Raw genomic sequence first — 10,779 nt, forward strand, 5'->3', positions numbered from 1 at the left:
GTCCGACGGTTTAAAGCCGTCGGACATAACATATAGCCTATGTCCGACGGTTTAAAGCCGTCGGACATAACATACACCTTATGTCCGACGGTTTAAAGCCGTCGGACATAACATACACCTTATGTCCGACGGCCTACACTAAGCCGTCGGACATAACATTTTTCAGAAATTGCACAAAAATCTGAAATTTAAAAAATCTGACATTTGCAAATACAAAACAGAATTCATACACATATACACATTCACATTAACAAATATACTCACATAAGTATACGCATTCACAAATATAATCACATAAGCATTCACATTCACAAAATTTAACATAACAACATAGTTCCAAATGGTTGCAATAAGTGTTTACATAAACATAGTTGTCCAAACTCCAAAATGAACATTATTCGACGGGTAGGCTTTCACATGAAAGGTTTCAACAAGTGTTTTACATCAGTATCACTCATATCCATCGCCACCTCCTCCGGCTGGACTATGCGTGCTGAAAAGATTGTTCACCCACGAATGTGTTGTGTCGTCCTGACCAGACCCATCTCCAGGTGCGGCAACTGAAGCGGGGGGTGTCTGAAATCCCTATAACACAAGCACATGAAATAGTAACCACTCAGTTGTTCATTTGAACACATAAGACATCTATGAACATGTCACACACGCATATGTGTACATACCATAGGGAATTGTGACGGAGGCGGAGGCGGTGGTGGAGGCGCCAACATTGGCATTGGCAGTGCAAAGTCTGGAGGCGGCATCCCATATGTCGGCATCGGGACGCCCGCTTGTTGGGCTAGTTGCTACAAATTATATACAAGTCATTGTTGAGCAAACAAGATACACATCAAGTGTTTTGCAAAATAAGCTACAAAATGTTACTTCAACTTACCGAGAGAAGAGCTTGATTTTGGGCCTGGAGGCTTGCATAATACTCGTCCCTCTTCTTCTGGTACTCGGCTTGTTGTCTCTGGTATTCAGATTGTTGCCTCTGGTACTCCAATTGATCCCTCAAGACTGATTGATGGTACTCTGCCTGTTGACGCAACACCGCAAGCTCTATCTCATGGGCTGCTGATCGTGAACGAGACGACTGTGAAGACGACGATGTGGATTGTCGTCCACGGCGTCTCAGCTCTCTGGAATCAATCGTAGAATCAAAAATACCCAACCTACAAGAGTGAACCATGCACTTAGTATAGTAACTCATGCCTCAGTTGAATCGCAAGCATATGATGACAATTTTGAAAACCAAATCAAATAATCTCACCGTCCATGGGCTTGTCCTCCTGCACTAGCATATGCTGCCTGAGGGTCGATTGGCTGGCTCCTCCAATCGTACTCCTCCCCATGGCGTTGAACCATCTCCTGCCCATACGAAGCCTGGAGGCAAACAATATCAAATATAAGTGCATAACCCCTATGCCATTGCAAACAATATCAAACACATAATAGAGTATCAAAAACTCACTAGACGGTCGGTGGCCGTCTGAGTGCATAACACATCAGGATTCTGAGGATCAGAACCCCTATGGCCTTGCATATACACCTCCACATCCGTGGGCGTACGACCGGATTTGACTTCCTGTACATAAAAGTTATATTGACACATTTCTATGTAATTCAAAGTTACGACAAACTGAGACTTACCATTCGCTTAGCCAAGCGCACATGACCATCACCGCCGTAGTTGTGGAACGACTCAGTTCCACGGTTTCCCCTGTTCCTTTCGGAAATGGCACGAAACTCAGGGGAACCCCACCATCTGCACAATGCCCGATAACCGTCTGATCGGGTGGCCATCCACGGCACCGACACCTACATGAAATTTTTTAAATAAAGCAAGCAAATACATGGCTTCGTGCGATATGAGAGGCAACAACCTGTTTACCTCTAGGTATTGCTCCTCCGTCAAGTAAATTGATGACCACTCGGCCTTTGTATTTGGCATCGGTCGATCATCAGCATTTGCTCTGTACCATGCCTTTATAGCCTGAATTCGTGCATAGTACATTGCATCTGCAACGACATCGTTCGCGTTATACTCAAACACGTAACGAGCGTTCATATCATATGATCCATCGTCCGGCAACTTGTACCGTTTCTGCAAAAACCATAGTGTTATCATAAAAGCAAACATATATGGAATAACTAAAATAGTATAAACAAGTCATACCCAGAATGCATCCCAAACTAGTGCCTGTGTGTTGCCAAATGTTCTACAGACACCATAGCGATAATGCTCCCAAGTGGTGGCGGGGACAGACTCGCCAGTAGGCAAAGTCACAAGACCAGGCCAGTGCAGACGAACAAGATTACCAAGAACCATGTTCACCTGCCTGTAGTGTCCTGTGCCTGTGAACGAGTCGTCGATCCAAGTCCTGCAAACAGAAATCAATGTAGAAATTAAAACATAACTTTCAATAACATTTAAGCAAAGATATGTCACTCACTTTCCACTAGGCTTTATCACAACCCGAGATTCGGGTGGAAGCTCTGGAGGTGGTCCAACAAAATGCAGCTTCCTCGTTCTCTTAACTCGAGAAGTTCCAGACCCAGCTGCAGAATCTCCACCAGCCCCAGAATCTCCAGCCCCAGAATCTCCACCAGCGTCGTCTCCAGCATCATCTCCCACATTATCTTCAACATCATCTTCAACATCATCTCTTGCATCCTCTACCACTGGTTCCTCAATTTCAGCATCCTATGAAACAAATAACTTACATCATACAATATTAAGTAACTCAAATAATGTAATTTAACAACTAACTTACATCTTGTGGAGGCAAATGTTCTGCCAGCGCTCTCCGTCTGCTCATGGTAGAACCTGTGCCCTGAAAAACTGAATCCTCACCCCTCGAGCTGCTCCTCGAGCTACTCCTCGACCCAAGCAAACTACGAGCTAAAGACTTCATTTTCTTTGACATCCTATTTTAACAAAAACAAGTTAGTACATAAATCGACAATAAAATAATAAAATATGCAATAAAATCATAAAATATGCAATAAAATCATGATCCATACTCGTCAATCGTAATCGTAATCAAAATCAGGATCTAGTTGCTTTCGTCGATTTAATGGACGCCAAGTAGCTTTCTTCTTTCTCGTCACTCGTTTTCTTTTTGGAGGAACCTCTACATCATTTTGATCGCCTAATAAAGATTCTTCCAACATTTCAGTTTGTACATTAAACGTGCTTGTAAGTTCTTCGTCTTGGAAAATCTCAGCAGCCCCCACTTCCTGCTCGATTTGACTTTCAACATAACCAACATCACCAGGAGCATATAGTCGTTCACGAGGATTAACTTTGTACACTACCCTCCAATCAACCAAACCGTTTTTCTTAGATGGATATGTCATATAATACACCTGCTCGCATTGGTGGGCAAGGATTATAGTGTCGTGGCCTTTTAATTTATCGTTGTGTTTGACTTCCACCATGCCATATTGATTTTCTCGCGTTGTATTTGGAGAAAACCAATCACAATCGAAGAACACCACTTTGAGTTGTTTATCTCCAAAAAACTTGTACTCGATTATATCATTAATGACTCCATAATAATTAGTCACCTTCCCTTCATCGTCGACAGCTCTAGTTACAACTCCGGAGTTTGTCGTGGCTGCTAGAGGATGATCATCTTCGAACCTTGTGGAACGGAATCTAAAACCATTGACATCATACCGACCATAACGTCTGCCAGTTACTGCTCCTAGGGATAATTGTCGAAGGTCCGGGTGTATATTGTCATTTTTATCTACATAATCTCGAAACCAACACAAGAAATTAAGTCCCCCATCTTTTCCCTCTCGACGAATCAGGTCACGTTCACAGCCAGAGATGCAATTTTGAGAATCAAATTCCCTGTTAGTACAAGGAAACAAACCTTTTAGTATCACAACAAAAATTCTAGCGGCAATGACTAAAATAAAGTTTCAAAACGATTCCCATGTTCGTTTAGTTTCAAATCATTAAGTCTCGCGAGAATCTCTGGACCACTTAGACGCTTGGGTGGTCCCCTCATCACAATCGTGTCCTTTTTAAAAGCGTTCCTATCGAACCTGAACGGGTGATCCTCTGGCAAAAAACATCTATGGCAATCGAAGTAACATATCTTTCCACCAAACTTTAGTCGAAAGCATAAAGTGTCTTCAACGCATATAGGACATGTCAAAATCCCATGACAACTCCATCCAGCAAAGATACCATAAGCCATAAAATCATGAATAGACCATAAAAATGCGGCTCTCAGGTTGAACTTCTATTTCTTGTAACAATCGTACGCCTCGACTCCTTCCCACAAAATTTTCAATTCTTCAATCAGGGGTCTCATCATCACATCGATCTTTGTTCTAGGATGATCCGGACCAGGTATTATAAGACACAAGAAAATAAATTCATATTTCATGCAAAGAGCTGGTGGAAGGTTGTATGGAACAGCAAAGACGGGCCAACATGAGTACGACGTTGCAGTTAGATTGAATGGCGAGAAACCATCTGTTGCCAAACCGAAGCGGACATTCCGCACTTCATCAGCAAAGCTGGAATCAAAAGCATCTAGTGCCTTCCATGCATCTGTATCAGCTGGGTGCACCATGACATTTGGATTCTCACGTACCCCTTCTTTGTGCCACCTCATGTGTCTGGCTGTATTCTTGGAGACGAACAAACGTTTCGACCGAGGTATGAGAGGCATGTAACGAAGCTGCTTACGTGCAATCTTCGTAGTCACGGTCAAACCATCGTCGTTTTCAACCTCAACGAATCTACGCTCACCACATACATTACACTTCTTCTCACCTGCGGTCTCCTTCCAGAAAAGCATACAATTATTTTCACAGACATCGATTTTTTCGTAGTCCATACCCAGGCCAGATAACAGCTTTTTAGACTGATACATGTCCTTTGGCATCTTGTGATTCTCCGGAAGTACATCACTGATCAAGTTCAAAAGTTCCTTGTAACAGTTGTTTGAGAATGCAAACTTAGACTTAATAGCCATAAGTCGAGTCACAAATACAAGGACGGTCACTTTTGTGTGCTCATGCAACGGCTCTTCGGCAGCTTTAAGGAGCTCGAAGAACTTCTGAACCTCAGGTGTAGCTGGATCCTCAAACTCGGTGGGTTGACCGGGGTTCTCCGAATCGACAGTTAGAAACTCATGGCGTACATCGTCAAGCATCTCTTCCATCCTATCGTAGTCCTCCTCTTCATGTGACTGAACTTCCGATACAATACGAGGAGGTGGGTCCTCACCGTGGTGCACCCACACCTCATAGCCTGGCATATAACCGTTCTTGCAAATATGTATCGACATAGTCCTCCTGTCAAGGAAATTAATGTTCCGACACTTGCTACAAGGGCACCTAACATCGGTTCCAGTCTCTGACCGAGCAAAAGCATGGTCGAGAAAAGCGTCAGTCTTGGCCACCCACTCACTTGATAGAGCACCTCTTTTCTTCCAACCTTCATACATCCATCGACGATTCTCCTCCATACTAGATACGAGACGTTAACTTAATTAGATAAGTAATGCACGGACCATCCGTTTTTATGAAGAAATCACGCCCCTACATCTGTAGGAAAGGATAGGTCCTAAACCCACCCAGGAGTGACCGACGAGGCCGTGTTTATGACAAGACATGTGGTCGTGCGAAATTTCGGCAGCATAACCCCGCTGTTCTCCAATCGCACGCCTAAAAATGGTGCAATTGGAGAACAGAGGGGTTATGCTGCCGAAACTAAGCAGGAGCACATGCTTTTGTCATAAACACGAACTCTGTCGGTCACCCCGAGGCTGTCCAATAAAAGGACAATTCCGGCCCAACATACCTCACATGCGTCGCTTGTAAGGTGTGTTGGGCCGAAACGGGTGACGCCTAGGTTTCGTTTGTTCACACTACGATACACTATGATTAACTAGAATCATCGTGTATTATTAAATAATTAAACTAATAAACCACAATACAATATTACATACGAAATAACATTGTTATGAATGACAAATCATATAAAATGACCTTATTTCCGAGGGCATAATAATTACCCTCGGAAATTTAAAATTTAAATTATCTAAAGCACCACTAAATAAACTAAAACAAGGTAATTTAATTACGTAATCAAATTTAGGCCATATAATCAAATTTCGCCAAATAATCAAATTTAGGCCATCGGATATAATAAGATAAACATTATTTAACATACTAATTATTTAATAACAACATTAGAAACTACAAAACAATATTAATATATACAAAATAAATCTAAAAATACTTACTTTGATAATATGGCGGGCGGAGATGTAGCCGGCAGCGACGGGGCACCCCTGTTGACGTGAGCGACAGGGCGAGCGGGGCGGCGACCGGCGGCCGGCGGCCGGCGGCGACGGCGGCTGGGCGGGGAGGCGTGTGGGCGGGGCTGCGTCGACGGCGGCGGGGCTTTGGGAGGCGGGGCGGCGGGGCAGTGGGAGGGGCGGCGGCGGCGCGGCGGCGCAGTGGGCGACGGCGCCGGGCAGCGGACGGCGGCGGCGCAGTCGACGGCGGCGGCGCGTGGGCAGAGACAGAGAAGAGAAGAGAAGAGCGCGCGCGTGGAAATGAACCGCGCGCCGGTTCCTGCGGATTAAAAAGTCTTACCTCCGACGGCTACGCTGCCAGCCGTCGGACATAACCTTATCTCCGACGGCTGCCTTCGAGGCCGTCGGAGATAAGCGCTATTTCCGAGCGCCCTTTGTGGCCGTCGGACATAATCTTATCTCCGACGGCCTCGTAGGCCGCCGTCGGAGATAAGGCGGCCGTCGGATGTTTATTAGTTTACTGTAGTGCATAGACTAATGGACATGGATTTTAAGTTATAATCAATTACTACTTGTCAGCTTGCATCGGAAGAAATTGAGATTATTTTAACTCCTCAAGCTCGTGACATGTATGCAGCTGGTTAACAGCACCTTGCCCACAAGATTATACCTAAGGCCCCGTTTGTTTCCTTTCATTTCGAGGAATTGGAATCTTACTAATGGAATAGGCTATTTTTTTAGAATGTGACATTGCACCACTTTCCAAAGTTATCATATAAGCCTACCTCAAATTCATGGGGTGAGAGATGGAAATGGATTCTATAGATTTACATGCTATTTTTCCGATGTACAACTTATAGCACATTCTTCTACTTGCGCCTCTATAACATAAATGTAGTATATAACTATCTCTCTCATATAATTTAAGATAATATACAAACATATTACATATATAAATATATAAACTTAATTAGTTTTGTCTAAATTATAATTATTAAAATGGAATTTAATTCCAACGAAACAAACGGGCCCTAAGTTTAATCACAGATCATCAAATGATCCAGGAGTCGGCATCACAATTTGTCGCGAGTTCTTCTACACCTGCTCATGAGAAGCGTGCAGCAGTTAGTTTTAAGAAATACTACTAGTTACGTATTTATTAAACAAAGAGAGACACCTAATCCGCGAGCTTATTGTTAACTACAGTTGAAGCGCCAGTCAGCAGATCCAACAACTTCACACGGTTCGTCGCCTTTATATACCCAATCAAAGATTCCTAGGTGTCGTTTCTCAACAGACAACAGAAGTATTGTGCCGCTGTGTCCCTCGCTACTAAAGGATTTGCAGCACGCATGCATGCTGCATTTGAAACTTTTATTTGTTCTTCGTGTTGTCATGATATATAGCGTGTTTGGCTCTGTCGGTATATATCCATAAATACGTATTTGTTCTTCGTGTTTCTTTCGGATTAAATCCAGTTGTTCAGACTGCTGTAGTTACAATACATAGAAAGAAAATGTTGTAGAAGGAGTAGAAACCGTTATGGATTAAAGCCAAACGAACATACTGCGGATAGTTCAGGATCGGATGCTCCATGAAATTTGAAGAATTGGCGTTAGTACATTGTCAAAATTATGTGAATGATCGAGTATGAGTGTGTGTGGCGTGAGTTCCGTTACCACCGACGCTATCAAATGGGCGATCTCTTGTCATCAAGCTATACCGTATATCTACGTCGTCAATGTAATGATATACATGGAACGGATGGAGTTCGCATGTCTGTTTCAGTTGCTGTTGCAACCGAACCTCCCCAGTTGACCACTACTGTATGACTAAAAGATTTTACAATTTTACATGCATTTTGGATATGTATAAGATTAATTTACATGGTCTCACTTCATTCGCTAATCCGGCGTCAACAATTCAATCTTGGCACATATTTGATGGCACATTCACGTTTGTTTAGTCTCCGAGATAAGATACAGCTTGATTTAGGTCGATTTCAAATTTGTGCATACAAGACATGAGGAATTGGAGGTTGAAGTGTAAACTAAGTTCTTCTTTTGTTGACAAAACTAAGGGGGCTTGGTTTATTTATTGATTTGCCACTGCGGCGCGGCAATGGCGATTTAGCCCCCCTCAAATATCTATGGCGCAATTCACCCGTAAACTAGGATGGCAAACACGTCGTCTCTATAATTTTAAAGGTCAATAGACAAAGCTAATTTTTTTCAGCGGCCAACAAATGCTTTTACATAATATCTAACATGAAAATAAATATACATAATGATAATAGAACAGTCTATCACCACAATAAATTAATATTTCATTTGTTCTAATTTATAGATCCTTTTGACTTTTCCAGATGCGTAATTTTTATATCTAAATATATTGTATAGTAAAACCTATGCATCTGGGAAAAATAACCTATGAATTAATATAAAAGGTGTAATAAATAAGTAAACAATAACGCAAGAGAATGAATTAAATATATTATATAGTAAAACCTATGCATCTGGGAAAAATAACCTATGATTTAATATAAAAGGTGTAATAAATAAGTAAACAATAACACAAGAGAATGAATTAAACAAATAAACCAAAAAAGATACACCTGCATACGTCTAATAAATGGCGTGTAGTACTTTATAATATTAACTAGTATAATGACAGTTGCGACTGCACACATTTATAAGTGTTGTTTGGTTTCTGAAATGTAACGTAAATGGTAATGATAATAATTCACGTTTAAGTACCAACGTTAGTAAATTTGAATAGACCAATATCACTTTCTAGTGTGGTATCCGATTACGGTAGGACTTAAATAAATATGATTTAACGTTATCAGTTATACAAATATGCGAACCAAACAACACCATGTTTAATACCCATAAAATAAAAAAAATATACTTAATATCGGAGTGAACATATGGTTCACATATCAGATATTAAACTGATAAGAACAAATATTACAACTTGTCTTAACCAAAAGGCCGAGAAAAGGTATGACTTGGAAAGAAGTCTGACCCCCTTTTTAATAGTTGGCTCAGGCACTCGTCCTTCTTCAGCTAGTGAGGTGATACTATGTGAGAGCGTTGTGCTGTTGTGTGTGGCTTCCTGTCGTATTGGGCTTGAGTGGTTTCTTCATGCCTATCCGTGGTGTAACGACTCTTTGTTAGTGAGAGCAACTAGAGGGGGTGAATAGGTGATCCTGTAAAATTCAACACTAATAGCTACAAAACTTAGTTATGAAAGTTAGAACGGCTAAGTAGCTTGAAGCTAGTTCTTGTGAACACAGACAATCAAAGAGAAAGCACACAAGAGACATGAGATTTTTATCCCGTGGTTCGGCCAAGTAATACTTGCCTACTTCCACGTTGTGGCATCCCAATGGACGAGAGTTGCACTCAACCCCTTTCAAATGATCCGATGATCAACTTGAATACCACGGTTTTTTTTTCTTTTCTTAGTCTTTCTCCCGTTTGCGAGGAATCTCCACAACTTGGAACCTCTCGCCCTTACAATGATGATCACAAAAGAAGCACATAAGTAAGGGAGGGGAGAGCAATACACACAAGACTCAAATCCACAGCACAATCACGCACACAAGTCAGAACTTGAGCTCAAAACACAACGCACGGAGTTCACAACTCAAATGGAGCTCAAGTCACTATCTCAAAGAATCGAATGCGTGAAGTTGGAGTCTTGGAGTCTTAGAATGTTTCTTGTAAGCTTGGGTGCCTCCTCCATGCGCCTAGGGGTCACTTTTATAGCCCCAAGGCAGCTAGGAGCCGTTGGAGGCCAACAAGGAAGGTCATCTTTGCCTTCTGTCGAGTGGCGCATCGGACAGTCCGGTGTGCCACCGGACAGTCACTGTAGACGGTCCGATGCCGATCTTCTTCCTTTTCTGGCGCAGACGACCGTTGCAGCTCCGGGGCAGTTGGCGCACCGGACAGTCCGGTGCCCCCTGCCGACCGTTGACGCGGGCCACGCGTCGCCCGCGGATTGCGCGGCCGACCGTTGCGCTGGCGACCGTTGGCTCACCGGACAGTCCGGTGAATTTTAGCCATACGCCGCTGAACTTTTCCCGAGGGCGGCCTTTTCACCGGAGTCCAGCCTAGCGCACCGAACACTGTCCGGTGCACCACCGGACAGTCCGGTGTGCTAGGCCGAGCTGGACTTTGCCTGCACACAGCCAAGTCTTTTGCAATTCTTTCTTTTCCTGTTTCTAGCACTTAGACAAAATATGTTAGTACTTAAAACAATGTACTAAGTCTAGAAACATACATCATGTCTTGATTTGCACTTTTCTCTTCATTTAACACATAAGAACTTAATTAAATGTGTTGGGCACTTAATCACCAAAACATAATAGAAATTGCCGAAGGGCACATTTCCCTTTCAATCTCCGCCTTTTTGGTGATTTATGCCAACACATCCAAAGGCAACCAAAAGAAGTGCAACATCAATGCAATTGAGAACAAAATTG

General features: G+C 42.7%; 1 long non-coding RNA gene and 1 pseudogene across 1 annotated transcript; both read right to left on the bottom strand.

Annotated features, from left to right (window-relative positions):
* Positions 1-283: 283 nt before the first annotated feature.
* LOC103653843 (uncharacterized) lies at positions 284-713 on the bottom strand. The gene is made up of 2 exons (XR_565751.2): positions 681-713; positions 284-585 (listed from the first exon to the last, which is right to left on the bottom strand). It is a non-coding gene; the product is annotated as an uncharacterized lncRNA (long non-coding RNA).
* Positions 714-9,180: 8,467 nt separating this feature from the next.
* Positions 9,181-9,295, bottom strand: LOC111591378 (uncharacterized; annotated as a pseudogene).
* Positions 9,296-10,779: the final 1,484 nt, after the last annotated feature.

The sequence above is a fragment of the Zea mays genome, chromosome 4 (assembly GCF_902167145.1).
Source record: "Zea mays cultivar B73 chromosome 4, Zm-B73-REFERENCE-NAM-5.0, whole genome shotgun sequence".
NCBI classification, from domain to species: Eukaryota; Viridiplantae; Streptophyta; class Magnoliopsida; order Poales; family Poaceae; genus Zea; species Zea mays.